The following is a 27507-nucleotide window of genomic DNA, read 5'->3' as shown; positions in this document are numbered from 1 at the left end:
ACTCCAATATTCTTGCCTGGGAAAGTTCATAGACAGAGGAGCTTGCTGGACTACAGTCCTTGGGGTCGCAAAAGAGCAGGACATGACTGAGCGACTAAATAACAACAACAATAATCAAGATCTCATCATTTTTTGTTGGTTACACTGAGTAGAGATTTAGAATTTGTATACAGAAAGGCTAATTCAAGAATCCTTATTCAATAGCCTAAAGTCAAAATTCATAGCAATATTATTGTCTCTACATATCATGAACAGCTTACAAACATAATGTGATTTGCCTAACAATTAGGGTGCTGCAGCAAATCCAAAGCCTCCCTACAATTTGGGGCCTTTTCAGTTCTCAGAGGGTAAGCCAAGAGTCCAAGCTTCTAAACACTGGCGTAAGCTGGGCATGCAGCCACTGAATCCCAACAGTTCAGGGTGTGTGAATTCTGCCAGACTTGGTCTTGGCAGGATATCTGGAGCACCCCTGACACCCCAAAGCCTCCCTGGCCCAGCTCAGAGGCATAAACAAAACTTGTGGGGTTGCTTTGTTATTTGTTTACCTAAACAAAATTTCATTTAAAGTTCACACTTAATTCCTTTATCCCGAGAATTTCTGGAAGAGAAAAGACACAAACTTGGCTATCAAATATTCTTCAGAGAATTTAGAAATATCAGTGCTTTGACATTTACTTGCTAACTGCCCCCCCAACTCTTCCATCAGAGGATAAGCTCCCAAGATATGGGGACTTGGCGCATTCCCTGGTTCTAGGCACATGGTAGGTGTCGAACATAGTCTACAGGTTGGGCTACTTGGTTTGGAGCCCTATTCAGCCACATAATAGCCTTGACTCTGGAAAAGTTACTTGGCCTATCTGAGTCTCAGTTTCCTCAACTGTAAAATGGGGAGAATAATAATAGAGCCACACAGGAATGAGGTACATACGCTTAGAAGCTTGGCATCTAGTGCATATTCAGGATATGTTCATCAACCATCATTCCTGTTGATTGATAAGCAAATTTACTGAAATCCAAAACAGCTGTGAAAGAAGAAAGCGCATTTACTGAGAGCCAGAAAAGGCTTATAATTAGGGGGCACAGCCTGTTCAGAGATGGTTTAAAAAAGTGAGTCCACAGGGAACACAAGACAGTCTGTTGGGGTGACTGAAGATGCGATCAGGACTTTTATTTACAATTTTTAAAATCGAAACCTGTAACTTTTTTAGGCTAGTCTTTATAATGCGTACATTATTTTAGTACCTTACTAAATGTATATAATTTTTTAAAAATTGAGATATAATTCACATACCAAAAGATTCACATTTCAAAGTACGTGTATACTTTGGTGGTTTTAGTGTATGCATAAGGTTGTGCAAACATCACCACTATCTAATTCCAGGATATTTTCATCACCCTCAAAGAAACCCTGTAGGGAATTCCCTGGCTGTCCAGTAGTTAGGACTCCATGATTTCACTGCTGACGGCACAGGTTCCACGTCTGGTCAGGGAACTAAGATCCCAAGAGAAGAGTGGCATGGCCAAAAAGAAAGAAAGAAAGAAAGAAAGAAACCTTGTACCCATCAGCAGATACTCCCCACTTACTCTCCCCACCCTAGTCCCTGGCAACCACTAAGCTACTTTCTTCTCTGTGGAATTGCCTATTTTGAACATTCCACATATATGGAATCATATGTGTATAAAATCTCAAAATAATTAAAATACATGCATTTGGGAATGTGCCTGCAAAAGTATCTTACCAATAGAGTGCATGACCAAAAAAGTTTGGAGACATCCGGCTGGGAGTGTAAAGCCAGCTTACTTTTATCCCTGGTTCCTCTTAGTTTGCTCCACAGGCACTAACAAAAGGTAATAAGCTCTATCAATCTAGTGCTAATGAAATTCCAATCATTGGCACAGTCCAAAGAAAAGTATGACCTATGGGCAACAAACATTTTGCTTTGCAATTTATGATTTAATTCAATTTTTATAAAAAGAATGTTAGATAGAATAACAAAATAGCAATGCAGCCTAGGACCTGGGCTCAATCCTTGCTCTGCTACTTACTGAACTTCTCTATGTTTCCTTGTATCTAAGGTGGAGGTCATAATAGGTGACAACGAATGACCCTTCTCTACTTTCTTTTTTGGCTGCACCACACGGCTTGCAGAATCTCAGTTCTCTCATGCTTGCGTGTGTGCATGCTCAGTTGTGTCTGACTCTGCAGCCGCATGAACTGTAGCCTGCCAGGTTCCTCTGTCCATGGAATTGTCCAGACAAGAATACTGTAGTGGGCTGCCATTTCCTCCTCCAGGGGATCTTCCCAACCCAGGAATCAAACCCAAGTCTCCTGTGTCTCCTGCATTGGCAGATGGATTATTTACCTGGGAAGACCCTGAGCTCTCTCACCAGGGATTGAATTCAGGACATGGCAGTGAATGCCTGAAATCCCAACCACTAAACCACCAGGGTACACCACTATTTGCACTAGAACATGGCCTTAGTTAGTGCTCCAGCTCTGTTCCCCTACTTACCTGGTAAGGGTAGTATGTCAAATTTATTTCTAAGCAACATCTCCTAGGATAAAGATCATCCCTGATTGGTAGATTGCTCTTGGTTGGACTAACTATAAACACTAGATAGAATACCATAGTTTTGGGTTTCCCTCAGAGTGGTGATTCTTGTCCTGTCCCCACAGGGACCCTGGAAGATGTCCCCATGGAATTGTTACAAGAAAATTTGTCTCCTGTGGGGAAGGGAGATTTTAAGCTAAAAGGAATTCTGCACCTGCCTGATGAGATTTTGTCTCCTCCTATCTGTGAACTGCTACACAGACTCCTTCAGAAAAGAAGCACTTGGACTTGTCCTGCAGGCAAGCTGTGGTTCCTGTCTTATAGTCTTGCATGCAGAATGGGGCCAAGTGTGGACTGTGGCAATTTTTGAATCTGGAGGTTTAGTAGAGTCTAGGAACTCTCCTGATGTGCATTGCAGATTAAGTAATGTGGAAAGCCTGGCATACATAAGTACTTAATAAGTGACAACTATTAGTACTAAATAAATATGGCCATTATTATTATTAATGTTATATCTACACTTACCAACTCAGAGCGGGCAACAGATTATTCTAACTCAGAGAAGCCCAGGTGTGGGTATCAAGCTGCCAGATATAGCCTCATTATGAAGCATGAGAAAATACCTCTCTGTAATTCTCAAAGGTGAAATTATAAAGATGTCCATTCACCGAGTATTTATTTATACTAGATGTTAGGAGCACTGTAGTGAAAAAGATTGACACATTCCCTGCCCTTGCAGAGTTTATAGCAATTAAAGAGCAATGATAGTGTTAGGTAGTTAGAATAGGAAAAAGGAGTCCAGAATGGCAATGGCTAAAAGACAAAGAAGGGAAAAGTCCGTGAAAATAGAACAAAAGAAGGTCTGAGGACCGGATTGAAGACCTCAGGTAAAACAAACAGCCCTCCTGGCTAGCCCAATTTGCACAGGGCAGGCTCAGGGGAAGGAGAGCAAACATAAAAACAAGAGCCAAAACTGGGCTTCTCTTCTCTTCACATCGTTTGGGTCGGCCCACCCTCATGCCTTGAGGTTGTATTTTCCTTTGCTTGCCAAATAAAACTGAGCTGTAACACTGATCCGTCCGTCACTTCAAATTTTTGCTGTGGTGAAACAGAACCGAGGAAATTACAAACTCCTCGGACATCTATGGTGCCGTTTCTCGGATTTAACCTGGCTGAAACAAGCTCAGCTTGGTCCCTGAAAGGCAGAGGTCAAACACAGCAGAAGCCCAAATCAGCAAAAGCTCCTGCGGTGGAAGCTGAATGCAAAGAAACCTCAGTGCAGTGGAAGTGACAAGAAGCCCAGCATGCTGGAAACTGCGACAACAAAAACAAACTCAGCAGGAAGCTCATGCAGCTCAGTCCCAGATTCTAGAAGACCTCTGGTTGGGGTAGGAAGTCCTCGCCCATATGGCTTGAAGGACATATGGCTAACAAAATCTTAATTCCTTTACAATCTCCTGTTGCTTGTCTCCTTGAACACCCTGCAAACAGGCGAGTGGAAGTGGGTGCAATTGAGGGACTCTGGAGAGGCTACTCCCCAGTGTGTTACAAAGGCTGCACTGTCCTCTGTGCTCTTGTGGCTGTTGCCCAAGCAGGTGGGGGTTCTTCTGTCCTTAATCTTCTTTGTGCCAAGGATCAGGCCAATGAAAACTGTGAGCACAGGTCAGGTATTTAGTAGATTTTCCAGCAGGTTATGAAGGGGATTCCTTGGCACGTTTTTCCCACTGCTTTTTCCTCCCATCCTTCAGGTCCTCTCTCCTGAGACTTGAGCCTGGCCAAAACCCATGGTGCCTGGTTTTAAGACCTAATGAAGCTCAGGGTCTTGATGTCTCATTGCAAAAAACTTCAGTGAGAGACACAGCAATAGGTAAGAGGTGGGTTTGTTTGGATTTATAGAGAAGTACAGTCCACAGGGTGTGGGCTATCAAAGAGGGTGAATGTGGTGGCCATGGAATGTGGTATGGTTAGTTTTTCCAAGCTGGGTGATTTCGTATGCTAATGAGTGGGAGGACCATCCCAACAATTGGGGAACCACCAACTCCTTGGTCTTTAGACAGTGCCCTGGAACTGTCTTGGCACCTCTGGGTGTGTCAATTAGCTTGCAGATTGAGGATCAAGGTTTAGTTGAATTTGACTTGTCATCTTGAACCCATTTGATTTTAGTCAGTTTATGTTATGTCCTTGGGCCATGTCGTTCTTTCAAAAGTTGTGCCCTGCCCCCTTCCCTCCTGTTACATGCTCTTTTCCTGAGCCCACAATGTTGTCTGGGCTCACAATGTTGCTGCTACAATCTTCTGGATGGACAAACAGAACATAGCTAGCCCTCGCAAGAGAAATACTGTGTAATATCCAATCTTTCTAGATATTCAGGCCTTCATCTTCCATGTTTCCTATAACATGTGCAACAACAGCATCTCTCAGTGAACCCACTAGGGTGGGTGACAGGCACACAATGCCTGTTAGAAGTCCATCTGCTGGTGGCATCCCTCCAAGGGCAATTGGGCTTCAAGGGATAATGTTTGCCACTTTGGGAGTTAGCCCTGCAGGCTGTTTGGACCCAGACCCTTACCATCCTTCTCCTAAAGTTACAAACATACCCCCAGATCAAATCTCCACTCCACTTTTATGGAACATCTGGTTTGTTGCCCCTTGTCAATTTGTTTTTAAGCCACTTACTAACTCCTACAACCAGGACCCTCCCCCCTTGTAGGTAACTTTGCTCCATCCTGCTTAGAATTAAAATACTCTTAATGCCTCTAACAGGACCAGATAACCCACTCCTTTGTCACTACTTCTGTTATTACCTAGAGTGGGTCTATGACAATGAAATGTTTACCACTGAAAACACCCTAAACTGCTCTTATGGAAGACTAGGAGAGGAAATCAGTGATTTACATTCCCTTAGAGCAATAAGAAAATCGCATGGATGGAGGAGCCTGGTAGGCTACAGTCCATGAGGTCACAAAGAGTCAGACACGACTGAGCGACTTCACTTTCACAGAGCAATAAAAGGATAAGGCTTATGGTTGTTTCACCAGGTTCTCAGTCTCAGGGCACAGACTTGGATTGCTTTACATCATGGTATCTATTCCCATCCACAGTGGACAAACCAGCAGAGTTAAGATTCAGTTCAGTTCAGTTCAGTTGCTCAGTCGTGTCCCCTTAATTCTACCCAGCACTGGTCACACTGGAGACCTTGGGGATGCCCAACTCCAGTCCAAGGTCCCCAGGAAGTCGACCTGCCTCGACCTGCCTAGGGATCTGGTCCTCGGAAGGTTGTCATGCCTCAACCTGCTTGGGGATCCGCCTGTCCAGGGATCCCAGGAGGTCGACATGCCTCGACTGCCCAGACCCCCAATTCTCGGAAGGCCGACCTGCCTCAACCTGCTCGGGGATTCAGTCTCCAGGTAGGCTGTCAGGCCTAAGCCTACCTGGGGATCTGCACCCTGACCCAGGGATGCCTGGCTCTCAGGTTGCAACAGTACTGGGTAGGATAAGCTTTAGAAAGACTCACCCCTAATGAAGTTCACCCATAAAAATAGAAGGAGGCCTATTAGTTTTTGTTTTTTTTTTTTTCCTGCCTGTCATGACTGTCTTTCTGATGGGAAATAACCAATCCACTTCCCAACAGACACCCTTGAGATGCAGCCTTGATAACTGGAAGCTGTTCGATCCTCTAACCCCAAGGAGAAGTCTCTTAAAATTCTTTTGTGCTACTGCATGGCCACAGTATCCTCTGGGGGACAAGGAACACTGGCCTGAGGATGAGAGCTTAAATTACAATACCATCCTGCAGCTAGACTTATTCTGCAAAAGACAAAGGAAATGGACAGAGATCCCCTATGTGCAAATTTTTTTCCAACTAAGAGATACGAAGGAACTCTGTCTTAAGTATGGGGTTGTTGTATGCCCTAAAAGTGAGCCTACTAGGCAAATGGTGTGAGGAACAATCAAGAGAAGGAAGCTCCTCGTGAAGGCTCATCTCCCATGGCTCCTGAGTTGCCTAGCACTCCTTCCTTGTATCCAAATGTGTCCCCATATCCAGGAGCACCCCCTCCATGAAAACCAACTCGAGTGTGTCCCTTAGTTGAAACTGGAGGAGAATTCAGACCAACCAGGGTCACAAGCCCTTCTCCCTCTTAGAACTAAGACAGATCAAACAAGACCTGGAAAGCTATACAGATGACCCAGGCAAATATATAGATACATTCCAACACATTACCTTAGCCTTTGACTTGACATGGAAGGGTATCATGGTCATATTTAGTAAAACTTTATCTGACCCTGAGCATGCTAGTTTTCTCTAAGTATGGTTTCAGTGTGTCTGCCCTCTGATGCCCTCTTGCAACACCTACCGTCTTACTTGGGTTTCTCTTACCTTGGGTGTGGGGTATCTCTTCACGGCTGCTCCTTACCTTGGACGAGGGTTATCTCCTCACTGCCGCCCTTCCTGACCTTCAACATGGGATAGCTCCTCTAGGCCCTCCTGCGCCCGCACAGTCACGGCTTCTTGGAGGTAGGGTTGGTCCTCCCGGCCGCCGCCCCTGGCCTCAGGCGTGGGGGCCTGGGGTAGCTCCTCCCAGCCACCGCCCCTGGCCTCGGGCGTGGGAGTGTGGAGTAGCTCCTCCAGGCCGCCGCCCCTGACCTTGGACGCAGGGTAACTCCTCTCGTCGCCGCCCTTGACCTCGGACACGGGGTAGCTCCTCTCGGCCGTTCCTGCGCCATCGCAGCCTGGCACTCTCGGCCACTGCCCCTGACCTCGGACGTGGGGTAACTCCTCTTGGCCGCCACCCTTCGGGCATAGGGTCCTCCCGGCTTCTGCCCCTGACCTCGGACATGGGGTAGCTCCTCACGGCCCTGCTTAGCGCGCCGGTGGCAGCCGCCTGCCCAAGGTAAGAGAAACCCAAGTAAGACGGTAGGTGTTGCAAGAAGGCATCAGAGGGCAGACACATTGAAACCATACTCACAGGAAACTAGTCAATCTAATCACACTAGGACCACAGCCTTGTCTAACTCAATGAAACTAAGCCATGGCTGTGGGGCAACCCAAGATGGGCGGGTCATGGTGGAGAGGTCTGACAGAATGTGGTCCACTGGAGAAGGGAATGGCAAACCACTTCAGTATTCTTGCCTTGAGAACCCCATGAACAGTATGAAAAGGCAAAATGGTAGGATACTGAAAGAGGAACTCCCCAAGTCAGTAGGTGCCCAATATGCTACTGGAGATCAGTGGAGAAATAACTCCAGAAAGAATGAAGGGATGGAGCCAAAGCAAAAAGAATACCCAGCCGTGGATGTGACTAGTGATAGAAGCAAGGTCCGATGCTGTAAAGAGCAATATTGCATAGGAACCTGGAATGCCAGGTCCATGAGTCAAGGCAAATTGGAAGTGGTCAAACAAGAGATGGCAAGAGTGAATGTCGACATTCTAGGAATCAGCAAACTGAAATGGACTGGAATGGGTGAATTTAACTCAGATGACCATTATATCTACTACTGCGGGCAGGAATCCCTCAGAAGAAATCGAGTAGCCATCATGGTCAACAAAAGAGTCCGAAATGCAGTACTTGGATGCAATCTCAAAAACGACAGAATGATCTCTGTTCATTTCCAAGGCAAACCATTCAATATCTCAGTAATCCAAGTCTATGCCCCAACCAGTAACGCTGAAGAAGCTAAAGTTGAACGGTTCTATGAAGACCTACAAGACCTTTTAGAACTAACACCCAAGAAAGATGTCCTTTTCATTATAGGGGACTGGAATGCAAAAGTAGGAAGTCAAGAAACACCTGGAGTAACAGCCAAATTTGGCCTTGGAATACGGAATGAAGCAGGGCAAAGACTAATAGAGTTTTGTCAAGAAAATGCACTGGTTATAACAAACACCCTCTTCCAACAACACAAGAGAAGACTCTATACATGGACATCACCAGATGGTCAACACCAAAATCAGATTGATTATATTCTTTGCAGCCAAAGATGGAGAAGCTCTATACAGTCAGCAAAAACAAGACCAGGAGCTGACTGTGGCTCAGATCATGAACTCCTTATTACTAAATTCAGACTTAAATTGAAGAAAGTAGGGAAAACCACTAGACCATTCAGGTATGACCTAAATCAAATCTCTTATGATTATACAGTGGAAGTGAGAAATATTTTTAAGGGCCTAGATCTGATAGATAGAGTGCCTGATAAACTATGGACAGAGGTTCATGACATTGTACAGAAGACAGGGATTAAAACCATCCCCATGGAAAAGAAATGCAAAAAAAGCAAAATGGCTGTCTGGGGAGGCCTTACAAATAGCTGTGAAAAGAAGAGAAGCGAAAAGCAAAGGAGAAAAGGAAAGATATAAGCATCTGAATGCAGAGTCCAAAGAATAGCAAGAAGAGATAAGAAAGCAGTGATCAATGCAAAGAAATAGAGGAAAACACCAGAATGGGAAAGACTAGAGATCTCTTCAAGAAAATCAGAGATACCAAGGGAACATTTCATGCAAAGATGGGCTCGATAAAGGACAGAAATGATATGGACCTAACAGAAGCAGAAGATATTAAGAAGAGGTGGCAAGAATACACAGAAGAACTGTACAAAAAAGATCTTCACGACCCAGATAATTACGATGGTGTGATCACTGACCTAGAGCCAGACATCCTGGAATGTGAAGTCAAGTGGGCCTTAGAAAGCATCACTACGAACAAAGCTCGTGGAGGTGATGGAATTCCAGTTGAGCTATTTCAAATCCTGAAAGATGATGCTGTGGAAGTGCTGCACTCAATAAGCCAGCAAAGTTGGAAAACTCAGCAGTGGCCACAGGACTGGAAAAGGTCAGTTTTCATTCCAATCCTAAAGAAAGGCAATGCCAAAGAATGCTCAAACTACTGCACAATTGCACTCATCTCACATGGTAGTAAAGTAATGCTCAAAATTCTCCAAGCCAGGCTTCAGCAATATGTGAACCGTGGACTTCCTGATGTTCAAGCTGGTTTTAGAAAAGGCAGAGGAACCAGAGATCAAATTGCCAACATCCACTGGGTCATGGAAAAAGCAAGAGAGTTCCAGAAAAACATCTATTTCTGCTTTATTGACTATGCCAAAACCTTTGACTGTGTGGATCACAATAAACTGTGGAAAATTCTGAAAGAGATGGGAATACCAGACCACCTGATCTGCATCTTGAGAAATTTGTGTGCAGGTCAGGAAGCAACAGTTAGAATTGGATATGGAACAACAGACTGGTTCCAAATAGGAAAAGGAGTACGTCAAGGCTGTATATTGTCACCCTGCTTATTTAACTTATATGCAGAGTACATCATGAGAAACGCTGGGCTGGAGGAAACACAAGCTGGAATCAAGATTGCTGGGAGAAATATCAATAACCTCAGATATGCAGATGACACCACCCTTATGGCAGAAAGTGAAGAGGAACTCAAAAGCCTCTTGATGAAGGTGAAAGTGGAGAGTGAAAAAGTTGGCTTGAAGCTCAACGTTCAGAAAATGAAGATCATGGCATCTGGTCCCACCACTTCATGGGAAATAGATGGGGAAACAGTGGAAACAGTGTCAGACTTTTTTGGGGGCTCCAAAATCACTGCAGATGGTGACTGCAGCCATGAAATTTAAAGACGTTTACTCCTTGGAAGGACAGTTATGACCAACCTAGATAGCATATTCAAAACCAGAGACATTACTTTGCCAACAAAGGTTCGTCTAGTCAAGGCTATGGTTTTTCCTGTGGTCATGTATGGATGTGAGAGTTGGACTGTGAAGAAGGCTGAGCGCCGAAGAATTGATGCTTTTGAATTGTGGTGTTGGAGAAGACTCTTGAGAGTCCCTTGGACTGCAAGGAGATCCAACCAGTCCATTCTGAAGGAGATCAGCCCTGGGATTTCTTTGGAAGGAATGATACTGAAGCTGAAACTCCAGTACTTTGGCCACTTCATGCGAAGAGTTGACTCATTGGAAAAGACTCTGATGCTGGGAGGGATTGGGGGCAAGAGGAGAAGGGGACGTCAGAGGATGAGATGGCTGGATGGCATCACTGACTCGATGGGCGTGAGTCTGGGTGAACTCTGGGAGTTGGTGATGGACAGAGAGGCCTAGCCTGCTGCTATTCATGGGGTCGCGAAGAGTTGGACACGACTGAGCGACTGAACTGAACTGAGCATGCTAGGGTCTTAAAGGAAGCCCAAAGGTATGATATGGGGCTTCACATGTCAAGAGATAAATACCCAGTGGGGGGAAATGCAGCACCCTTCTCAGATCCTAATTGGAATTATAATGACCCTGAACACATCTGGGAAAGGGATCATTCTCTAATCTGTGTAAAGGCAGGACTAAAAGCAGCCCAGCACAAAGTAATCAGCTATGCCTGGGGCTCAGCAATAACTCAGGAGCCCAATGAGAACCCCATTGCCTTTCTGGAATGGCTAAAAGAGACCCTCCAGAAGTTTATCAATCTGGACTTAGACTCTTACGAAGACAGGTGATTTTAAAGGACAAATTCCTGTCCCAGTGTTCGTCAGACATCAGGATAAAGTTACAACAGCTACAGTAGCAGGACTGTGCTACCTCTTTAGATGAGATCATCCAGACAGCCACCGATACCTTTTATAACAGAGAACAGGAGAGGGAGGTCAAGGCCCAGGAAAGGGAGAAAAGGAAAGAGACAAGCATGCTGGACACCTTCCAGGGAAGCCTTATGGTAAACCCTGAGTCCTTAAAGGACAAAGCACAAGGCAAATGCCTAATCTGTACACAGGCAGGACATTGGGCCTAAGAGTGTCCAAACTGTAACTAGTCTCCTAAAATGTGCTACAAATGCCATCAGTTGGGACACTGGGTGGCACTCTACCCTCAGGACCCAAGAGCCTCAAGGTCAAGTGCCAAGCCTTCCCTCACGATGGTTCAACAGGGCTGAAGTGACCTGCTCCAGCCAGCCTGCATCACGGGGCTGGAGCCAAGGGTGCAACTGGATGTGGCAGGTAGGTCCAAGAATTTCTTAATTGACACAGGGTCTACCTACTCTGTCCTGACCTCCTACTCTGGAGACTTCTCCTCCCAAAGCTGTACCATTTTGGGTGCTACAGGAAAAACAGTTACAAAAAAATTCACCGAAGCACTTCTTCATTGCTGGGATGGACAAATATTTTCCCACCAGTTTCTGGTGGTCCCTGAGTGTCCTATTCCCTTATTGGGAAAAGATCTTTCTCTGCTTCAAAATCTTGCAGCTATTGCAGTCCTGATAGAAGATGCTTTAAAACTCTCTCTTGCAGGCAAACTATTTTTATCAGCCACCAAGTGAAATAACTCATGAATGGGAGAGGCCATTTATGGATGTCTGATCAAAGAATCCTCAGATATCAAGTAGTTCTGATGGAAAGTCCAGGCCTGACAATATCCCTTTGTAAGGTTCTCAACCCAGCTACCCTCTTGCCTATCCCTGAGGGCTCTCTCCCCTTTCACTCTTGCCTAGAAACCTTGGACCACTGGACAAAACCCCGAGAGGAATTGTCAGAAGATCCTCTGATCCTGAGGAAATCTGGTACACTGATGGAAGCAGCTTTGTCTTGGATGGAAAAAGAAGACCAGATATGCAGTAGTCTCCAATTTTGAGACCATAGAGGCTAAAACTTTGCCACCAGGTACTTCAGCCCAATTAGCCCTGACTTGAGCTTTAGATCTGGGAAAAGGAAAAAGAGTAGCCATTTACACTGACTTCAAATGTGCCTTACCGGTGCTACATACAAATGCTGCTATTTGGAAAGAAAGAGGTCACTTGACCACCTGAGGGTCCCCAATAAGATATGGTGATCAAATCCTTAGGCTCTTGGAGGCAGTTCACCTGCCCACTGAAGTTCCAGTCTTCCATTGTAAAGGACACAAAAAAGGGAGCATGGAAGTGGCACAAGGGAACCAAACAGCTGATCAGGCAGCTAAGAGAGCAGCATTACAGAACAAGGACCTAATAGGGGTTGCCACCTTAGTTCCACAGACTAATTTGCCAGAAACTCCTTCATAGACTGAACGTGAGACTCTTAAAGCTAAGAGTGAGGGCTTTCAAGAAGATCATATGGGGTGGTTCCAAAAGGAGGGACTTCTTTTTCTGCCTGGGTACCTCCAATGGAGGTTGGTTAACTCCTTACATGCCACCACTGATTTAGGGGAAAAGGTCCTCCAAAGACTACTAGAAAGGTCCTTCAGAGGAACAGGTCTCCAAACAACTATAAGGCAAGTTGTCTCCTCTTGTCCCACTTGCCAATTAAACAACCCCAAGGAGCTCGAAGACCCCAGCTGGCCCAGTCTGTCCAATGACATGGGACCTACCCAGGAGAGGACTGGCAGATGGACTTCACACAGATGCCAGTTTTTCAAGGTTATAAACCCCTACTAGTCATGATAGATACATTCACAAGATAGATAAGGCTTTCCCACCTGGACTGAGAAGGCTGAGGAGGGGCAAAAAACCTGCTCCATGAAATCATTCCAAGATTTGGTCTGCCCAGGTCATTACAAAGTGACAATGGGACATCATTTACTTCTAAGGTCACCCAAGGGGTCTCTAAAGCATTGGGCATTACTTATTATCTCAATTGTGCCTGGAGGCCTCAGTCTTCAGGAAAAGTAGAGAGAGTCAACAAATTCTTAAAATCAGCAATAAAAAAGAAAACCCAGGAGACCTCCTTGGGATGGAAGGAGGCTTACCAATAGCTCTCCTCCACACCCATATTGACCCAAAGGAACAGATTGGTCTTAGTCTTTATGAGATGCTATATGGGAGACCTTTTGTTTATGTCAATGACCTCTTCCTAGATGCAGAGGCTCAAGCCCTCTGGTCTTTACCATGGCTACTGGGCAATTCCAACAAGATATACACTTGTGGGATGTCAACCAGGACCCGAAAAATTCTAAAGAGTCACCACTAATTAAAATCCTAATTAAAGTCTGGAAAGATGGGTCCCCAAAGGCTCAAACTCCAGCTCACATGGAAGGGCCCCTACCCTGTAATACTTTCTACCCCACAGCAGTTAAGATACCAGGACACAACTCCTGGATTCACTACTCATGAGTCAAACCATGGAAGAAAACAGAAGAGGTCACTCAATATACCTGTGAACTCCTGGGAGCTCTCAGATACCTATTCAGGACTACAAATGAGTGCCATTCTAATGAACAACCCCAAAATTAAGCTTCTAGGGATAAGATTTCTCAGGGCAGCTCTAAAGAGCCAACACAGCTTGGCAGGGGTTGTACTCCAAAATAGACAGGAGATGCATCACCAACGCGATGGACATGAGTTTGAGTAGGCTCTGGGACTTGGTGATGGACAGGGAAGCATGGCGTGCTGCAGTCCATGGTGTCACAAAGAGTTTGACATGACTGAGCGACTGAACTGAGATCTCTTGCTCCCTGAACAAGGAGGCACTTGAGACATCTTGAATGAGACATGTTGTTTCTGGGTAAATACCTCCAACTAAGTTAAAGAAAGCCTCACAGTCCTCAAGAAAAACCTTTAGATCCTACAGGATCTCAAAGAACGAGTTGGAGAATTCTTGGGGTGACTACAATCTCTCTTTGGGAGATCTTTCTCATGGCGAGGGGGAATTTGGAGTTGGCTAATGTGAGTTCAGAAAAACATCTATTTCTGCTTTATTGACTATGTCAAAGCCTTTGACTGTGTGGATCACAATAAACTGGGAAATTCTGAAAGAGATGGGAATACCAGACCACCTGACCTGCCTCTTGAGAAGTTTGTATGCAGGTCAGGAAGCAACAGTTAGAACTGGACATGGAACAACAAACTGGTTCCAAATAGGAAAAGGAGTACGTCAAGGCTGTATATTGTCACCCTGCTTATTTAACTTATTTGCAGAGTACATCATGAGAAATGCTGGGTTGGAAGAAGCACAAGCTAGAATCAAGATTTCCAGGAGAAATATCAATAACCTCAGATATGCAGATGACACCACCCTTATGGCAGAAAGTGAAGAGGAACTAAAGATCCTCTTGATGAAAGTGAAAGAGGAGAGTGAAAAAGTTGGCTTGAAGCTCAGCATTCAGAAAACGAAGATCATGGCATCTGGTCCCATCAGTGGGACTATTCTGCCACTTCATGGCAAATAGATGGGGAAACAGTGTTAGACTTTATTTTTGGGGGCTCCAAAATCACTGCAAATGGTGATTGCAGCCATGAAAGTAAAAGACGCTTACTCCTTGGAAGGAAAGTTATGACCAACCTAGATAGCATATTCAAAAGCAGAGACATTACTTTGCCAACAAAGGTTCATCTAGTCAAGGCTATGGTTTTTCCAGTGGTCATGTATGGATGTGATAGTTGGACTGTGAAGAAAGCTGAGTGCTGAAGAATTGATGCTTTTGAACTGTGGTGTTAGAGTAGACTCTTGAGAGTCCCTTGGACTGCAAGGAGATCCAACCAGTCCATCCCAAAGGAGATCAGTCCTGGGTGTTCATTGGAAGGACTGATGCTAAAGCTGAAACTGCAATACTTTGGCCACCTCATGCAAAGAGTTGACTCATTGGAAAAGACCCTGATGCTGGGAGGGATTGGGGGCAGGAGGAGAAGGGGATGACAGAGGATGGGATGGCTGGATGGCATCACCGACTCAATGGACATGAGTTTGGGTAAACTCCAGGAGTTGGTGATGGACAGGGAGGCCTGGCATGGTGCGAACATGGGGTCGCAAAGAGTCAGACACGACTGAGCAACTCAACTGAACTGAACTGAATGCCCCTACTAATCCTTATTATCACCATATTGATGCTGCTTATGATTGCCTCATATATTATCAATTGTTTAACCCATTTGTCTCTGCCCAGGTCAACAAGCTAAAACATGCAGTGCCAGTTCAACAAGGATATAGAAAACTACACCCAACCACAGAAAATATCACTCACCCTTAGATGGACACCATTATAAAGACTCTGAGGCTTGAGACTAGCAAGAGGGGGAGGCCCAATGCCCCTCACCATCCCAGCTCTGCAGGAAGTAGCCAGAGAGACCTCGATGTCTCAATTCCCAAAGAATTGGGCCTCCCATCTCTTGAGGGGGGAATGTTAGGTAGGTAGAATAGGAAAAAGGAGTCCAGAATGGTGATAGCCAAAAGACAAAGAAGGGAAAAGCCCCCCAAAATAGAACAAAGTAAGGTCGGAGGACCGACCTCAGGGAAACAAACAGTCCTCCTGGCTAGCCCAATTTACATAGGGCAGGCTCAGGGGGAGGAGGAAAAAACATAAAAAGAGGAGCCAAAATTGGGCTTCTCTTCTCCTCACGTCTTTTGGGTTGGCCCACCCTCACGCTTTGAGGATGTATTTTCCTTTGCATGCCGAGTAAAATTGAGCTGTAACACCGATCCGTCTGTCGATTTAAATTTTTGCTGGGGCGAGACAGAACTGAAGAAATTACAAACTCCCCCAAGAGTAGTGCACTGTGATGGGGAAGAACAAGGAACTATATTTTAGGAATCCAAGGAGACTTCTCAGAGTAAGAACACCAACCTCTGGCCCATGACACAGAATCCTAGGTTGAATAAAAACTGGAGCCCTGGTACTCATCTTCTCCCTTTCATCACTGTACACATGGCAGATTGTTGCAACTGTGGATAGGTTTCTTTGTATCCATGCCCTTGGGTAGTTCCCCAAAGACCCAGGTTTCACCAATGACTTGCCTTGGGCAATTGGCCAATAGCAACTGTGCCACAGGAAAAGACTTGAAAAGTACCTACACATAAAGGGCTTTCTCTTGCTGCTCTTGGCAGCCCTGCCACTGCTGTCATGGGAAGAAGCCCCTGCTGGCCACTGGCTAATAAGGAGCAACAGTGGGGCAGAAATAGCCAACCCAGTTGAGTATCTGTGGCTGGCTAGCCCCCAGCCAACCAGGGAGTTGACAGAAATGCAGGAGTGAGTCTGACCAAGACCAGCCACGTGTGCCTCAGATCTGCAGTAGCACTGTGATAATGTGATTTACAATAAGAAATATACATTTGGTCTTTGTCTCTGTTCCTGGCACATAGTTCCTAAAACCCTTGTAATTTCCTAAGTGATAAAAATAATGGGATACTCTTTTGTTACAATATTTGGTCTTTTGTCTGCAAATAGCTTCAATTCCAGAAACAACTCAAGTGATCAAGGGGGGTGTCTTATTATTCACAAGCCCCTTTCAAGTTTATGTTAATGAGGATGGGGCTAGTTGCCAGGGGGAAACAACCCTGTGATTTGAGGGTTGGAATTTCAGGCCCCTCCCCACCCCACTGCCACACCACCCATGGGGAAGGGACAGGGGCTAGAAGATGAATTAATATCAGTGATTTAATCTGTCTTGTCTGTGTATTGAAGACTCCTTGAAAACCTAAAAGGATGGGGTTCAGAGAGCTTCCAGGTTGATGAACACATGGAGGTTCTGTGAGGAAGGTGCCCCCTGAGAGGGCATGGAGGCTGGATGTCCCTTCCCACCTACCCTGCCCTATGGATCTTTTCCATTTTGTTGTTTCTGAGTAATACTCTTATAAATTTTTTTCTTTTGGCCATGCCATACAGCTTGAGGGATCTTAGTTTCCTGACCAGGGATTGAATGTGCACCCTCAGCAGTGAAAGCACAGATTTCTAACCGCTGGACCACCAGGATATTCCCAAGTTACATCCTTTTATAATAAACTGGCCATCTAATAAGTAAATTGTTTCCCTGAGTTCTGTGAGCTGTTCTAGCAACTTAAACTTGAAGAGAGGATTGTGGGAAATTCTGATCCACAGAGTCAATTGGTGAGAAGCACAGATGACAACCTGGATTTGTGACTGGCATTGAAGTGGCCTTGTGGGATTGAGCCCTTAACCCATGGAGTTGGTAGATGGTGTCAGAATAAAGTTATAGAGTGGTCTATAATTCTGGTGTCATGGAATTGTTTGGTTTGGGAGAGCACAGATGACAACCTGGATTTGTGACTGGCATTGAAGAGGTGGCCTTGTGGGATTGAGCCCTTAACCCATGGAGTTGGTAGATGGTGTCAGAATAAAGTTATAGAATGGCCTATAATTCTGGTGTCATGGAATTGTTTGGTTTGGGAGAGAAACCCCATCCACCTGGTGACCAGAAGAGTTTGGAGTGAGTAGAAGATACACAAATGAAATGGATCTTCCTTTACAGCCATTCAGTTCAGCCCAGCCTACATTGCTGTAACACAGAATCTCAAGCTTATTGTTGTAAACCACAAAGTATGTTTGTTTGTTTGTTTTTTAATTTCTTGGCCATGCCACATAACATGCAGGATCTTAGTTCCTGGACCAGAGATTGAACCTGTGCCCCCTTCAGTGGAAGCATGGAGTCGTAACCACAGGACCTCCAGGGAAGTCCCTGGGGGTGTTTTTTTTTTTAACATCGCAATAAATAACTGAGCCCTCCAGGGGCATCTATAATAGGAGAGTGCTGAGCCAGGAGTCAGAGAGCTGCCTCCCTCTAGCCTGGTTCCACCAGCTGCTACCTAAATGGTCTCGGGGAAGATGCTCAATCCCTCCAAGCCTCAGAGTGTCGCCTGATCACAACTGCTCTCCTGTCTACTTCAGTAGGTCATTGTGAAGATCTCATCCAATTACTTGTATCCCTCAAGGAAGCTATTAGCATGGCCTGAATGGCAGCTGGCCATAAAGAAACTTTGCCTTCCAATTATTAATAATGCTATAAGAAGAAAGAGTTTCATTTGCAGTTATTATACATTTTTTCCTTTGATCCTGGTAACACCTTTGCAAGGGGGATAATACGACCGACACTCAGTTGTAAGAAGATGCGGACATTCAGAGAGGTGCTGTAACTTGTTCAAGGTCACACAGCAGGACACAAGGAAACAAGCATGGGGGACGATCTCACAGACTCCCGAGACCTTGTCCCCCTCCACAAGCTGCCTGTCCTCCAGAGTCTCTGTCATGTCATCCACGCCTCCTCGCGCCTCATCCTCCTGAAGGCTGGAGTGGAGTGAATCACACACTCCCCAGGTCCAGCCCCTCTCCAAAGAGAGTCTGCAGGAGCTGAGTTGCCCACTAGCATTCAAAGCAGTTCGTCAACACATTCTACATGCACTCTTTCTGATACCCAGGCAGCTTCCCAAGTCTAGTTCAAACACTACCCTGGATCACCAAAGCAACCTAACAGAGAATAAATGTCCATCTTTCCCATTGGTATTTGTTTCTTAAAGACACCACGGGTCTGTCACATGGCCGAGAAGATTATGCTCTCATCCTCTTCTTTGCTGGCTTCCTATCTGCTGTTACCCAGGAGATGGGAATGAGGGGAGAAAGAAACCCTCGGGACTGGCCCAGGGCACTCAGTGTGAAGGTCATTCAAAGCAGTGTTTCTTTTTGTTAAGAAACTGCTTTGGCCCAGAGCTCATGTGGAAAGTGGTGGTATTTCCACTGGCCCACTGTGGTTCTATCAGCATACATATCCTCCTCCCTTCTAGGAGCTGGCATTACCCTGTAAGCCCATGAGTCCTCTTTCTGGGACTCAGACAGTCTCTCTTCAACTCCCTTCTCAGAATTTAGAGCATCTGTGTAAATTGAGAGTTGCCCTTCCCAAAAAACCTGGCACAGCCAATATCTTAACACAACTTCCAAACAGATGCTTCATTTCTTGAGTCATTTACCTGAATTTAAGTCAGTCAATTTAAGTCATTTACCTGAATTTAATAACAACAACAACAAAAAATCCACAATTCATTTGCACATATCAGTGATCAAATTCCTTGTTGGTTTCAAGATATGCTTTCTTGGTATCATCTGAGACTTTATGAGAGAGCATGAATCTTCTAATCAATTGACTTCAAATATTTCCCTTAAACAACTCACTTGGAGGTGACTGTAACTAGCAGTTATTGAGAGCATATTATTTCTCAGGCACTGCTACAAATAAGTCAAGACACTAATTCACAAGAACATATCATAAGTAATATTACCCCATTTTACAGATGAAGAAACTGAGGCTCAAAGAGGTCAAGTAACTTCCCAAGGTCACACAGCAAGTAAGTAGCAGAGCTGAGATTGGAGATCAGATTGGGTCCAGCTCCTGCACTTTTCACTTCTGTACTACACTCTCCCTCAACAGCAGAGCATCAGCTCAAACACTGACATTAATAAGAAGGGCAAATGTTACTCAGGGGAGAGAGACCCTTTACAGTTTATTAAGCTATGATGAATACCAGTACAGCTTTTACCTTAAAAAAAAAAATCACACTGTTAGCCCAGTTCTTTAAAACCAAAAGACTTAAGTGAGTTTGGGTCCAGTTGAAAAATCACCGTGTCCGCTTCCCTGGTGGTTCAGGAATTAAGAATCTGCCTACCAATGCAGGGGACATGGGTTCGATCCCTGGTCCAGCAAGATTCCACATGCTGTGGAACAGTAAGCCCTTGTGGCACAACTACGGAGCCCACGCACTAGAGCCCATGCTCTGCAACAAGAGAAGCCACTGCAGTGAGAAGCCCATGCACTGCAACGAAGAGCAGCCCCTACTTGCTGCAACTAGAGAAAAGCCTGTGCAAAGCAATCAAGACCCAGTCAGTGCCGTCAAAAATAAATAAATATATCACTGGGTAAACTTAGGAAAGTATTTGTCCCTCTCTGGGCTTCTTTAGTCAAGTAAGTAAGTGTTAATCTCTCAGTCGTGTCCGACTCTTTGCAACCCCATGGATTGTAGCCTGCCAGGCTCCTCTGTCCATGGAATTCTCCTGGCAAGAATACTGGAGTGGGTTGCCGTTCTCTTCTCCAGGGGATCTTTTTGACCCAGGGATTGAATCTGCGGCTCCTGCATTGCTGGCAAATTCTTTACTGTCTGAGCCACCAGGGAAGCCCTTAGTCAAGTATGTGGGTTTGAACTCCAGGATCTACCCTTTGAGATCATAGTATCTCTTTATTCGTCCTGTTTTACACAGGACAGGAAGCTATCTAATGCAAGGGTCAGGGAAGGCGTGGCTCCGGGTAGAGTCAGACCACCAGGTTTTGGCCGCCCACTCACTTGCCTTGGGATGACTTGAGACACCTCTGCTGGCTCTTCACTTGGTCTCACTTTCATTTTTCCAAAAGGACAACATATGCTGTGTTGCAACCCAACTGTAGATTCTTGGCACAAAGCAAGTGTGGGTGGGTGTTTGGCTCTTTTCTTCCTTGGAACAATGCACTGGGTAACAGTTCTTCGGTTGGTTAGTTGGAGTCCTGAGAACAGAAAGGGACAAAAGATGCATTTGTCACTGTATCAAGGGTCACCAAAGGACTGGAAGGTGTAGAGGCTGCTCCAGCATCCTGAGGATGGAAGGACACAGGCCTTGTTTTCAACAAAGGGGATGTTATTATGGCCTTATGGGCAGGGGCTGGGGACCTTGGTGCCCTTGACATTCAGAGGTCAGGGTTATGGTTGTGCTTTATGGTTATGCTTTATGGTTATAAAGTTCTTTGTCCCACTGGGATCTCACAGAAGCCTTGGGTGGGGAGGACAGGAATGGTGACCGTGGTGAAGAGGATGGTGAAGACGGTAATGGCAGTGGAAGCCCATGTGCACTGAGCCCTCACTGTGCCAGGTACTGTGCTAAAGATTTCCTGTGTATGGACTCCAGAGGCTTCCCAACAGCCTTAGGAAATAGAAACCTTTTCCTTATACCTAGGGAAGCTGAAGCTTAGAGAAGCTGAGTCAGAGGCTCATGGAAACAGCAGAAAAAGCAGAGCTGGCTTTTGAACGCAGATCTCTCCCATCCTGGGGCTTGACTTCTGCATTTTATGGGTGCAGCAGCTGAGGCTTAGAGTTAGCAAGTAGTTCAGAATTAGTAAAACCAACTCAGGTTTTTAAATCTGGGAAGAAATGAAATGCTCAGGTTGGTGGAAAAAATAAAGAAGATAAACCTCATCCGGGCTTTCCTGGTGGCTCAGAGGTAAAGAATCTGCCTGCAATGCAAGAGCCACAGGAGATGCGGGTTTGATCTCTGGGTTGGGAAGACTCCCTGGAGAAGGGAATGAAAACCCACTCCAGTATTTTTGCCTGGAGAATCCCATGGCCAGAAGAGCCTAGGGGGTTACATGTCCATAGGTTTGCAAAGACTCAGACACTACTGAAGTGACTTAGCAGGCACACACACAAACCTCATCTGTTGGTGCCAGACTGAGCCGAGGTAGACCTGAGCCAAAAGTCCTAGTTACTGTCCCAGGTCACCTCCTCCTTTCCTCCTTCCATCAATAGGCCCTTCTTTCAGGACAAAAACCCCTGCTCTTCCACCTTCTTTCACAATCCTGGAAGTAACCTACTACTGTCCCTTCACCTGTTTCTTGCTTAAATCCTGCCCTCATGGAGCGTAGAGTCTCTGGAAGAGAGAGAGATTAGTTAAGAAATCACATGAAGGAATTCCCTGGCTCCAGTGGTTAGAACTCTGCACTTTCACTGCTGAGGGCAAGGGTTCAATCCCTGGTTGGGGAACTAAGATCCCGCATGCCACACCGTGGGGCCAAAAGCAAAAGAAAATTTTAAAAAGTTTTAAATGCCTTTCTCTGAATGGAGTATAGCCTTTCAAAATTGTACATCGCTATTTTGTACACCGTAACATATAATATTGTACATCAATAATATTTCAATAGTATAATTGTAAAGAATAAATAATAAAGCAACTTAGAAAAGAAGTCAGAAATTCTCTGGCAATCCAGTGGTTAGAACTTGGCACTTTCAGTGCTGGGGCATGGATTCAGTCCCTGGTCAGAGAAATCCCACAAACCAAGCAGCATGGCCAAAAATAAAAATAGAAAGTTTTTTGAAAGTCACACATTACAAACTTTGGATCTGAGACACATTGGTCTGGGTCAGAATTTTTTGTTGTGGACCATTTTAAAATTCTTTATTGAATTTGATACAATATTGCTTCTGTTTAACATTTTTGTTTTTTGGCATATGGGATCCTAGCTCTCTGACCAGGTATTGAACTCAAATCCCCTGCATTGGAGGATGAAGTCTTAACCACCAGACCACAAGGGAAGTCCTCAGAGTTTTCTCTGAGGCCTCTGAGCCAGGGAGAAGTGAGTCTTGATGAAAGAAAAGGAGAGAAGGATGAAGGAGGAGGGTGTGCCCTAAAACTGATTATTAATCTATCCCTCCAGATTTGGGTCTTACTGAGAGTGGACTGGCTTGGGCCTCTAGGGTTCTCAAATTCTTCTCCCTGGACCAGTGGGAGCAGCATTATCTGGGAACTTGTTTAAAATGTACATTCTCAGGCCCTGTTGCAGAACTATTGAACTGAAAACTTTGAGGACGGAGCCAACCATCTGTGTTCAACAAGACTTCATAGCCATTCTGCAACTGATGAAGTGGAGAGCTATGTTCCAGATACCGACAGTCAAGTGGATTCACCCACTAAAAGTATGATAGGTTCTGGTTCTCTCCCACTTTCTCATGTGTTCCCTATGGAAGAGGAATTCACAGATGATCTTCTGCGAGTAAGCCTGATAGGGATCTGCAGCTGTAGAGAGAAATGGGACAAGTGATTTGATGTTGTTGAGAATGGGGGATAAAATACAAACATTTTAGCAAGTCTGAGATCCATTGCCCCAGACATGAGACTCCAGGAGGTAAAATCAGATTCTTTGAAAACTGGAAAGAACTTGGCATATCATATCCTATTCTTAACCCCATTCAAGACAAGATCTGGATAGGTGATACCCCACCCTTTAAAGTAGCCTTTTCCGTTGATGGTTAATCATGTCTGGGATGAAATCTGCCTCCTTTTCTTTTTTCTTAAAAAAAAAAAAAAAGATTTATTTTTATTTTTGGCTGTGTTAGATCTTTGTTGCTGTCTGCAGGTTTTCTCTAGTTGTGGCAAGTGGAAGCCGCTCTTCACTGTGATGCACAGGCTTCTCATTGTGGTGGCTTCTCTTATTGCAGAGCTTGGGCTCCAGGCCACACATGAGCTTCGGTAGTTGCAGCCCTTGAACTCTAGAGCCTGGGCTCAGAAGTTGCGCTGCACAGGCTTAGCTGCCTCACGGCATGTGGGAACTTCCTAGAGCAGGGATCAAACCCATGTCCCCTGCATTGGCAGGTAGATTCTTAACCACTGGACCAGCAGGGAAGCCCCCAAATCTGCCTCCTTTTGACTTCCTTTCATCAACCTTAGTTCTCTGGATTCTTGCAAAAAGTCTTCTTTCCTGTGACCTCCCAAGGATGATAATCTTGTTTATCTAAGGTTCTTAGTGAAGACACAATAATTGACCATCTGAAATATAAGAGAAGATCCCATACTTATAAATGCTTTTATTAAAGCAAGAGAAAACACGATAGAGACAACTACAAGTACACGTGCTTTCAGCTGGGCTGACTGACATGAAGTTGGCTTTGCAGACTGACTCACATTCTGGAGAATGTTCAACAAAGGTTACAAGGATCTGATTCCTAACTCTGGCCCAAGCTTCCCATGACACCTAGCACGTGGTTTATTTCAAGTCCTGCGTTCATGACTTGGCTGGCTAGGAAGAAGTTTTTGGACTGTATATGTAAACTATCAGTGCTTATGGGTATTAACTACATAACAGCCAGGATCTACTTAGTTTCTGGAATAAACATCCCTCATAACATGTTTCTCGTGTCAATCTGAGGTTCTCAATCACATTCTACCAGTTGTATATTCATTCACACATTCACTTAACCATTCTGCACATCCAGTCCAGTCTAGCCTCCTCAATCAACTTGCAGTTGGGCACCACCCAATTTCTTCTCCAAGCTGAAAAACCTAAGAGAACTCTAGGCAAGTCCTACTCCAAAGTTGATGCTAACAAAGAGCTCGAGAAACAGAAATGTGACACTGTGTGAAAGAGTAACTTAAATTCGCTTTTGAACCCGCATTCTCATGCTCTCCCAACTTCCTTCGGAACATGAGGAAGAGGGTCGAAAGATGATCAGCCCAGGGAGAGTCAGACGAAACCTAGAATGCAACACAGGGATCAGCCTTCCAGCCTGGTCATCCCACCACCACTCAGCACCTCCCAGGCCTGGGAAGGCTCTCCAAACACCACTATCTGAAGATGATGTCAGTCCTTGAGTGATTATATGAAATTTATCTTCAACCAAAATAAAGCACCAAAGAAACTTACTATGAAATGGGGCTCTGACATTTCTTGCATAAAGATGGTCTTTGGAGAATCATATCGAGATAAAAGCTCCCTCCTCTGAGGCTGGAATCACAGCTTCTCCGTGCTCTTGATGATGCCGGACAAAAATGTGACCACATGCTCTTACACTGGCTTTCCACCGAACGCCACAGAGTCGGCTCATTTGCCCACCACCTCATAATAATTGGAGCCAAATCTCTGTTTCATTTTTCCGAAAGAAAAAGACTACATCCCACCACAACAGTTCATTGAATTCAAGTCTCTACCCAGAGGAAGCAAAAGGCTTCGTAATCTCAAGCAAAAAATGCCAGCTATGTGCTCCCACAGGCTGCCAGTCCCCTGGAGGCGCAGGGCACCAGGGCTATCACAATAACCTCCCAGCCCATTCACAATTCAATTCTCCTTTGTACAAAACTCCAGACATTCTCCAACCATTCAGATCCAAGCTTCAGTCCCAGGACAGTCCACCCTGTGTTCCCCCCAAAGCATTCCCCGGCTTCACTAACAGACTCAGAAATCTAGATGGACTAGAATCTGGGGCCCAGAGACTGACCACGTTGCTCCAGCCTTCTCTGAGAGGATAGATGGATCTCCAATTTCAGCCAGTATGTGCTGCCTTCTGTGTACCAGACACAAGAGGGAAAGGGCATGGGTGAGTGGCGGGGAGTGGGAGGACAGAATAGACTCTGAGGCACTTGAAGAGCTGGTAGAACAGTTCAGTTCAGTCGCTCAGTCATGTCCGACTCTTTTCGACCCCATGAATCTCAGCATGCCAGGCCTCCCTGTCCATCACCAACTCCTGGAGTTCACCCAAACTGATGTGCATCGAGTCAGTGATGCCATCCAGCCATCTCATCCTCTGTTGTCCCCTTCTCCTGCCCCCAATCCCTCCCAGCATCAGGGTCTTTTCCAATGAGTCAACTCTTCACATGAGGTGACCAAAGTGTTGCAGTATCAGCCTCAGCATCAGTCCTTCCAATGAACACCCAGGACTGGTCTCTTTTAGGATGGACTGGTTGGATCTCCTCGCAGTCCAAGGGACTCTCAAGAGTCTTCTCTAACACCACAGTTCAAAAGCATCAATTCTTCAGCGCTCAGCTTTCTTCACAGCCCAACTCTCACTTCCATACATGACCACTGGACAAACTATAGCCTTGACTGGAAGGACCTTTGCTGGCAAAGTAATATCTCTGCTTTTGAATATGCTATCTAGGTTGGTCATAACTGTCCTTCCAAGGAGTAAGCATCTTTTACTTTCATGGCTGCAATCACCATTTGCAGTGATTTTGGAGCCCAAAAACATAAAGTCTGACACTGTTTCCACGGTTTCCCCATCTATTTCCCATGAAGTGATGGGACCAGATGCCATGATCTTTGTTTTCTGAATGTTGAGCTTTAAGCCAACTTTTTCACTCTCCTCTTTCACTTTCATCAAGAGGCTTTTTAGTTCTTCATTTTCTGCCATAAGGGTGGTGTCATCTGCATATCTGAGGTTATTGATATTTCTCCCAGCAATCTTGATTCCAGCTTGTGCTTAAGCGTTTCTCATGATGTACTCTGCATACAAGTTAAATAAGCAGGGTGACAATATACAGCCTTGACGTACTCCTTTTCCTATTTGGAACCAGTCTGTTGTTCCATGTCCAGTTCTAACTGTTGCTTCCTGACCTGCATACAAATTTCTCAAGAGGCAGATCAGGTGGTCTGGTATTCCCATCTCTTTCAGAATTTTCCACAGTTTATTGTGATCCACACAGTCAAAGGCTTTGGCATAGTCAATAAAGCAGAAATAGATGTTTTTCTGGAATTCTCTTGCTTTTTCCATGACCCAGCAGGTGATAGAAATTTGGTCTCTGGTTCCTCTGCCTTTCCTAAAACCAGCTTGAACATCTGGAAGTTCACAGTTCATATATTGCTGAAGCCTGGCTTGGAGAATTTTGAGCATTACTTTACTACCGTGTGAGATGAGTGCAATTGTGTGATAGTTTGAGCATTCTTTGGCATTGCCTTTCTTTAGGATTGGAATGAAAACTGACCTTTTCCAGTCCTGTGGCCACTGCTGAGTTTTCCAACTTCGCTGGCTTATTGAGTGCAGTACTTCCACAGCATCATCTTTCAGGATTTGAAATAGCTCAACTGGAATTCCATCACCTCCACTAGCTTTGTTCGTAGTGATGCTTTCTAAGGCCCACTTGACTTCACATTCCAGGATGTCTGGCTCTAGGTGAGTGATCACACCCTCATGATTATCTGGGTCATGAAGATCTTTTTTGTACAGTTCTTCTGTGTATTCTTGCCACCTCTTCTTAATATCTTCTGCTTCTGTTAGGTCCATATCATTTCTGTCCTTTATCGAGCCCATCTTTGCATGAAATGTTCCCTTGGTATCTCTAATTTTCTTGAAGAGATCTCTAGTCTTTCCCATTCTGGTGTTTTCCTCTATTTCTTTGCATTGATCACTGAGGAAGGCTTTCTTATCTTTCCTTGCTATTCTTTGGAACTCTGCATTCAAATGGGAATATCTTTCCTTTTCTCCTTTGCTTTTCACTTCTCTTCTTTTCACAGCTATTTGTAAGGCCTCCTCAGACAGCCATTTTGCTTTTTTGCATTTGTTTTTCATGGGGATGGTCTTGATCCCTGTCTCCTGTACAATGTCATGAACCTCAGTCCATAGTTCATCGGGCACTCTATCTATCAGACCTAGTCCCTTAAATCTATTTCTCACTTCCACTGTATAATCATAAGGGATTTGATTCAGGTCATACCTGAATGGTCTAGTGGTGTTCCCTACTTTCTTCAATTTAAGTCTGAATTTGGCAATAAGGA

The 27507-nt window shown here is 45.0% G+C and overlaps 2 protein-coding genes across 4 annotated transcripts in view; both read right to left on the bottom strand.

Moving 5' to 3' along the window:
- HK1 (hexokinase 1) overlaps window positions 1-20657 on the bottom strand; it is a 112543-nt gene extending 91886 nt beyond the window's left edge. For 2 of the 3 annotated variants that reach the window (XM_024986501.2, XM_059882407.1), the window contains exon 1: window positions 20568-20657. The gene's annotated coding sequence lies outside the window, so the exon portion shown is untranslated. Of the gene's footprint in view, window positions 1-20563 lie in introns of all 3 variants that reach the window. The other variant, XM_059882406.1, reaches the window with a different exon arrangement.
- Window positions 20442-27507, bottom strand: part of HKDC1 (hexokinase domain containing 1) — a 60590-nt gene continuing 53524 nt past the window's right edge. The window contains exon 19 of the mRNA XM_059882599.1: window positions 20442-20760. The gene's annotated coding sequence lies outside the window, so the exon portion shown is untranslated. The remainder of the gene's footprint in view (window positions 20761-27507) is intronic.

This window comes from Bos taurus, chromosome 28 (assembly GCF_002263795.3).
Source record: "Bos taurus isolate L1 Dominette 01449 registration number 42190680 breed Hereford chromosome 28, ARS-UCD2.0, whole genome shotgun sequence".
Classification (NCBI taxonomy): Eukaryota; Metazoa; Chordata; class Mammalia; order Artiodactyla; family Bovidae; genus Bos; species Bos taurus.
Note: the sequence above shows the minus strand (reverse complement) of the source record. Positions and strands in the feature narration are given on the sequence as shown.